Source organism: Rousettus aegyptiacus, unplaced genomic scaffold (genome assembly GCF_014176215.1).
Source record: "Rousettus aegyptiacus isolate mRouAeg1 unplaced genomic scaffold, mRouAeg1.p scaffold_m13_p_14, whole genome shotgun sequence".
NCBI lineage: Eukaryota > Metazoa > Chordata > Mammalia > Chiroptera > Pteropodidae > Rousettus > Rousettus aegyptiacus.
The window spans coordinates 46,751,400-46,759,036 of NW_023416289.1; the positions used below are offsets into that span (position 1 = coordinate 46,751,400).

The 7,637-nt window shown below is 52.1% G+C and overlaps 1 long non-coding RNA gene across 1 annotated transcript; it reads right to left on the reverse strand.

The window, feature by feature from the left end:
• Positions 1-969: 969 nt before the first annotated feature.
• Positions 970-2,475, reverse strand: LOC118611470. Its single transcript, XR_004954478.1, has 2 exons — positions 2,357-2,475; positions 970-2,005 (listed from the first exon to the last, which is right to left on the reverse strand). It is a non-coding gene; the product is annotated as an uncharacterized LOC118611470 (long non-coding RNA).
• Between the last annotated feature and the right edge of the window lie 5,162 nt (positions 2,476-7,637).

Sequence of the window (7,637 nt, forward strand, 5' to 3'; positions counted from 1 at the left end):
GGGGACACAGGGAGACTAGCACCTGGGCCTGGTGCTCCCACACCAGCTACCAGAGCTCCTGGGGCTGGGCGGGGACCATCAGCACCACGTGGTTGTGGCCTGAAGGCCCACCCTGCAGAACACAGTGCTTTGGCCCTGGACACCTGATGACCCTGTCCACCCAGCCCCGGGGCCAGAAGCACAAATAGTGGGTAGGCAAGCCACGGGGCCTTCTCATGTGGAAGAGCCAGGTTTCGAGCATCTCGTCAGGGGGGCTCCCCTCGTCCTCCAGAGAAAGCCACGCTGTAGAGCTGTCATCTGAGGGAGGACGACGGGAGGGTGAGGCGGCCAGAGGTCCGGGCTTGGTCAGAGGGCCACCCATCCACCCACCGCAGCGCAGCACTCACGGGAGGCCGTGCTGTCCTGCTTGCAGCCAGGAGGGGGCGGCACCGAGCCAGCCGCCTCCGGGATGGCCTGGAGCAGGAGCTGTGAGAGGGGCAGGGAGTGAGGGGGGAGGGGCAGGCCGTGCTCTTGGCCACCCAGCCCCGCTGAGGCGCAGCTGGCACTCCTCCAGGAAGCCGGCGTTGGCACTGACTGCCCTCTTGGCACACGCCTGTGCAAAGTCGGTCATGGCGATGGGCTGGGTCCTGGGTCTGGGGCGGACAGGCGAGGGAGCGCTCTGGCTCCCTTTTCTCCAGACCTCGTCTCCCATGCTCGCTCCGTCAGCCATCAGCCACGCTGGCTGGCCTCTCCTCACATCCTGGGCACACTTTCGTCTCCAGGCGTTGGCACTGGCTCCCCGCCTGCCTTGGGCTCAGCAGGCCGACCTTAGGATTCATCCATCCTCCGTGACCATGCGGCAAACCTGTCACAGCTAAATGAGCCCTCTTAAAATGTTTTCTGTCCATCTTCTTACTCGATCCTCCCTCTGTCCTCCTGTTTTGTCTTTTTCTTTTTCTGCTGAGTCTCCTGCAGGCTCTTTCACAGAGTTCTCCTCAGGTCCCACCCAGTCTGTTCTCCTTGTGACTCTGAATGGTGACGTAAACCAGGCTGGCCCTCCAGAGTCCCCTTTCCTGCCCTACCCCCAGGAACTCTGCTGGGCCTGCTCTCAGATCCCAGTGCCAAACTGACAAAACTCCCTGCTCCTCAGGCACAAACCTATTCTTGCCAGCTGTTTCCTGTCTCTTGAGGGTACCACCACCTTCTGCCCAGGTCCACCACAGGATGGGACTTAAAGTCATCCTGGGCAATCTCTCCCCCTGGGTGATTTGCAGTCACCCAGTCCTAGGGGGGCGGGGGTCACCTTCTGATGATGAAGACCAGCAACAGATGAGCCTGTGCAGAGATTTATAGGTCACAACACAGAACTTTATTTTGAGGGAGATAGGAGACATTGGAAGGGTTTTGAACAGAAGGGATACAGTCTGACTTAGGTTTTAAAAGGATTGCTTTGGCTGCTGTGTGGTAAACAGACTTTAGTGGGCAAGGGACGAGGCATGGAGGCCATCGAGCAGGCTATGGGGCAACAGTGAGAGACGATGGTGGCCTGGACGGGGTTGGTGGCAGTGGAGGAAGGAAGAAATGGTGGAGTCCCTAGAGCTTGCACAAGACATGGATTGGGGTGGGGGGTGGGGTGATGAGAAAAGAGAAGAATGAGGAATGATTCGGAGGTTTCAGCCAGGGTACCGGGGAGGATGATGGGACCATTAAGTCACGGGTGGGGGTGGGGGGATGGCCAGAAATTCCATTTGGACATGTTAGGTTTGAAACCGCTGTTAAGTACCTTCCTCTTGAAGACTCCACCTACCCCGGACTGGGTCAGGAGCCTCCTCCGGGCTCGCAGAGCCACTGGTGAGCCTCTTTCCCCGCCTGACCACGACTCTACCTGTCACAGTGATAGGCCCGACTCTCCCACTACACTGTGAACTCAGGAAGGGCAGGGGCTGGGTCTGCTCTGCCTGGTCCATCTTCGTCTTCCTCCACTTCGCACCGGGCCTGGCACATACAGTTGGCAGGCAGTAAATAACTGCAGGATGAGGGGATAGTAAATGCGCCCGGAGGACAGCACGCGGACCCCTGGGGTGCCCATGGATGGGTAGAGTGTCACCTATCAGATGGAGGTTCTAGGGCAGGGTAGGAGCCTCCCGGACGTACCCAGCTGGAGGCCGGGGACAGGAGATGGTCGAATCCCGACCTGGGGGAGGGGGTGGACCGGCAAGAGACAAGCGGGCCGCAGCGTCTGAAGTGGGGATCCTGGCCAGAAGGCCTCGGGAATACAGGCGTTGGGAAATCACACAGGCGAGTCACCACCCCCAGAGACCCTTCACTCTCAACATAGCACCGCAAGGGCCCGATCGCCACGGGAGGAAATACTTACCTGGGCGGAATGTGGTGCAGGAACCTTCAAACTGCCAGACGCGCGTAAGCCTGGACCGGAAGTGGCTCGCGAGACTACGACTCCCACAAGGCCTTGGGGCTGTCTTGCCTACGGCTCCCAGAACCCCATGCAACAGCTCCGTTCGAAGCCCGCTCGGCCTACAATTCCCAGCAAACCTTGCAGCCCCTTCTGGCGCTCTGCCTACCTCCCAAAAGCAGTGCCACGTTTTCCTTTCTGCGCCTGTGCACGTGCCTGGGACGCGGCCGAGCTGTTACGCCTTATGCGGCGGCAGCGCGCTTTCACAGTGCGAGACGCTTGAAAGGCGGAGTGGCCATATTCGGGTTATCTGCTTTGTGAGATTATAGACTTTTTAAGGGAATACCGGACATATGATTTCTGTCTTTTGAAGTGGGGTTGCGGGTGGAAATTGACGGTGGAAGTGCGGGGGTTGGTTGCAAGGGTAAATGGAGGAGACAGCGCACGCACAGGGCAGAGATTACGAGCGTGGGGGCTCGCGGTGGGTGTATGCACCGCGCCCTGCAGAGGTAGTAGTGGTGCTTGTGAGCGTGTCGGTGAGGGGAGTGTGAGCAATGTGTGAGCTGTCTCTGCGAGTGCATCAGCCATTAGTGATTGGGGGAAGGGGTGGGGAACGAGGCGGGGTGGGGGAGAGATCTCCGCACGCGCGCCTGGCTCTGGGTAGTGAGTGAGATTGAGATCCACTGCGCCGGCTTCGGCCAGTGAGCTGACATACGCTTCCTTTCACGTTGAGGTGGAGCTGGAGGAGGGAGGACAGGTGAGAGAGGTCTTGATGGGACCAGGAGACCCTAGAGACCCCAGAGACCCCAGCTTCCAGGACGAAGGGTCCAAAGGCTCAGGCCCCTGAGGCCCAGAGTCGTGGAGGCTCAGTTCCAGTAACCCAGGGCCCTGGAGACTCAGGCCCTCTAGACGGTCAGGCCCAAAGGCTTAGACCGTCCCCCTAACCCAGAAGCCTTGAGGCCTGGAGACCTAGACCCCCAAGAACCAAGCGGCTGAGAGAACCAACGCTCCAGAGGCAACTTTCTTCCCCCAAAACCCACAGACTTGAAGACTCGGGCCCCCTCCAATGGCTAAGGGCCTTGTGGACACCTGAAACTGAAATCTGAGGCCAGAGCCTCGGAAATTCCAGAGCCCGAAGGTCTATAAGTCTGTGGTGAGTAAAGACATGGGGGACATGACTGGCACTGTGTAGTCCAGTTTTCCTTATTAGGGGAATTATGATGCCTCAGCTTCAGATTGGAAGACCTTGGCGAATCACTACTAAGGGCCACCATGGCCAGTTCTGGTCATCACTGGCTCACTGGTTCATTTGTCCAATGGTCATTTTCTGAGGTTTCCCTGTGCCAGGGTCTGGCGGCACAAATGAGGTCACCGAACTCTGGGAACTCAGTCTCAATCACTGCCAGCCTGAGTACCAGGAAAGAAAAACTCAGCCAGAGTTTACTAGGCACTGTGCTCAGAACATTGCGTGTGTCGTCTCCATTGTTCATCTGTAAAATGAGAGCGATAATAGCAATACCCGACTCAGGGTTTCCGTGGAGTCAGATTGAATTAACAACGCCTATCAAGAGTTTAGAACAGAGGTTCTGGTCAAGAGGGCAGAGTGGGTGGACGCTGCGCTCATCTGCATGACCACATTAAAATTGCATTGAAAACAGAACAATCAACCTGGAGAACCATCCGAAGACTAATTAAAACAGAACCCCTATAACTAAGGCTATAAAGAAGCCACCCTGAGGCTGGACATTACAGTTAGTCAAAGTAATTCTCAAGTAAAAGAGTTTAGAACAGTGCCTGGAAGATAGTACATGCTTAATAAATGGCTGTCCTCATCCCATTTAATTCTTATAATGTTAATGTTATTACATCACATCTGAGGTGGCACCACTACAATTCCTACTTAATAGCTGAAGAACTGAGACTCAGATAAGTCCCTTCCCTGGACTGCCTGAATCCAAAGCAGGAGTTGGTTTGCTTTTTCTGTAAAGGTCCAGGTAGCAAATATTTTAGGCTTTGTGGGCCCAACTCTGCTATTACAGGATGAAAGCAGCTACAGACACCGATGTAAATGAACGAAGGTGGCTGCATTCTAATAAAACTTTATCGATGGACACAGAAATTTGAATTTTATGTAATTTGCGTGTGTCAGGAAATCTTTTCATCTTTACCCCAACACCAAAGGTGTAAAACCATTCTTAGTATGTGGGCCATATAAAAACAAACAGTAAGCCAGATTCGGCCAACGGTCTCCATGCTGTGCTTCCTCCTGGGCGGTGTGGCTAAACCTCCCAGGATGCAGAGAATTTGAGGGCTGGAATGGCCTTCTAATCAAGGAACCAGCCTGAGCGAAGAAAGGTCCAGTGGCAGGAAAGTAGGGAATGTATTTCATTTTAATATAATTTACATTCTCTAAACAAGTTAGGCACTTACATGCTATAAAATGAAAAAGGTATGACAGGATTGGAGGGAAATCTCTAGTTGCCTGTCCATTTAGTTCTCCTCAGAGGCAGCCTCTCTCCTGTGACTATCTAATTCCAAATTGGGGTGCACAGAGCATCCCCATAATTCTCCACTCTGAAGCCAGGGAGGTAGTAGGGTGTCTGGGGTCGCCAAAACAGCATGAGAAGACCCCTCATTCCTCAGCCCCCTGTTTCCTGTTTTGTTTTCCTCTCTCCCTGTCCCCTAAGACAACCTCCCCGTGGACACCAGTGGCCTCTTCATCCACAAATAAAGGGCTACTTTGGGCTCCCTCTATTTTTTTTTTTTTAAACTCTGTCCGGCTGCAAAAACCTACCCTCTCTGATCCTCCTCCTACATCTCTGGCCAAACTATTTCAATCAGTCCACCAGGAGGCTTGTTCTCCACTGTTCTGTCTTCTCTGCAAAATTCTTCTTAAAGGAGCTCAATGGCTTCAATTTTCATCTCTGCCCCAACGCCTCACCAACCAGGACATGCCAAAGCATCCCTGTGCATGAACTAGGAAGCAGAGAGAAGCATGAGAGAACGCCAGCTCACTGCTTGTCCTCAAACCCTTTCCTCTTAGGCCGGCCACACATTTTCACCACTCCAGGTCGTTGATCCCATAGTTGGGAGGTCAGACGCCCCACACACACACTTGGAGCGTGGCGACGGTTCCAGCTCTACTTCAGCACCGCGGACAGCACCACGCTGTTGCCTGGCGTCTACCAACCAGGTCTGCGATCTGTCTTGGGAGGACAGACATCCATCCCCTTGTTCATTGAGCCGCCTTCATTGCATCCGGACTATTTAGTTCAAGGTGAGAGTGGAGAGTTCACTATGTTGTAGCAAATAAGGGATATGAACAGACACCTTGTTTTTAAGCCATCACCCCACAATGCTGGGAATTTGGCATCAACTAGTTGATGTATGATGTTTGGGAAGCTTGTGTGATCATAGAAAACCATCTCCTATGAGTGTGGAGCCTGGACTCCTAGGACCTTGAGCACAATAAGGTGTCCAAGGAGAGTTTCAAGGATGCTCAATGCCTAGGGACTAGACTGAGGAGAAGGACAAGAGAAATTCCAGAACCCAACTTCTTTGCTGTTCCTGTGGCTCTAGAAGTTGGGAAAAGTCAACACCTATTCTACCCTTCACCACTGAGGCGGGAACTATTACATTTCTGTCCCAGATACTCTATCACCCTGGACATCATACCTTTCAAGAACATAGTACAGGTAAGAAAAAAAAATCTTTCCTTTTTGGGACTAGATGGGACTGGGGTCTCTTCTATTACACAGCAGAGCTGGGTTCCCAAGTTTACATGGTGGGAAGGAAGAGGTCATACACGGGATGTTCTCATTCTCTCACAGTCAGGTTTCTGCCCACAAATCTTTGTGATCGAACCACGTGAACTCAGGAGCTCCACTGAAATCCCCTCAGATTTCACAAGCTAAAGCCTTGGGAGCCAAGGGATGCTCCCATCACCAAGGTTTCAGAAGATAGATACATGCTAGTGAGGAACCTCCACAGGGCTTCTGACCTTGTCCTGGAGTCCAGAACTTCTCTGGGAAAGGGAGATCAAACACTGGTTCTCGTTGAGTAAACATCTCTTTAGTTAATGGATTGCAAGTGATTTCATGGATACTCTTTGACATAGGGAAAAAGCACAGGCTTTAGAATAGGAGAAATTTGGATCCTGGTTTGTCCACTAAGACGGCGCTAGTTGGAAAGCTAGTCACCTTACCTCCCTGTGCCTCAGTTCTTTGCTCTGTAAAGCGGGTGGGTGGGGGGATAATAATCCCCATATCACAAAGATGTTTAGATGCATGTAGAGCACTGTATATGGGTCCTGGTACAAGGTACATGATCATTGTGTGTAAGTTCCTTGTCCCTTGAAAATGCAAGCTTCTGTTGGCAACTCTTCCTGATGCTAAGAGTGCCAAGTAGTGTCACCATGAATTAAATGAACACGTGACATTTAAATAAAAGGAGTTGAACTTCCACTGCTAGTAACATCCAAACCAGGAAGTGAATAAAACATCACACCACAAACTTCTAAATGTGGCCAAGTGGAAAGAAGCAGAAGTTTGTAGTGTGGAACTGAAAACCACCTGATCCTGAATGGCTTCCTGTTCTCCAGGAGCAGGAATATAGGGCCAAGGTCGGGCCGAGAGAACCATGAAAATGTTCACTCAAATTGCCCAGTAGACACAGTCTCACTTACATGAGTAGAAAGACCTGGATTAAAAAAAAAAATCAATGGAAAGATTTCCAGGGGAAGAGCCTGTACATCACTGGTTCTGTGACTGAGGGTCCCCTGAGCTTACCATCTTCTGTCACACTGTTCTGAGCTGAGGTTCAAGCACAGACCCAGTGAGATATACCTCTAAGTTTGTAGAGAGGATCCCAGTGAAGTTTGGAGTCTCAGAAAAGAGAGTGGAAGTCCTGGACACCAGGAGGTGTGTGCTGAACCCCATCTGTGTTTTCTACTCTCTTTCTCTCCCCTTGGCTTCCCTTGACCCCAGACATTTAGATATCAGAGGAGTTGACGGAAAGCAACAAACAGTACCCAAACACTAGCTCGGAATGCAGGGGGAAAATAAAATGTCCGTACAGACCGCCTATGTTAAACTTGAGAATAGGAAAAAGCAATCACATGACTACTACACACACAAACTACTCTGCTTTTGGGTCTTTTCAGGCCCTCGTCAGATTTGATGATGCCCGCCTACTCTAGGGAAGGGCGATCCCCTTTACTCAGTCTATTGGCTTAATCGGTAACCTC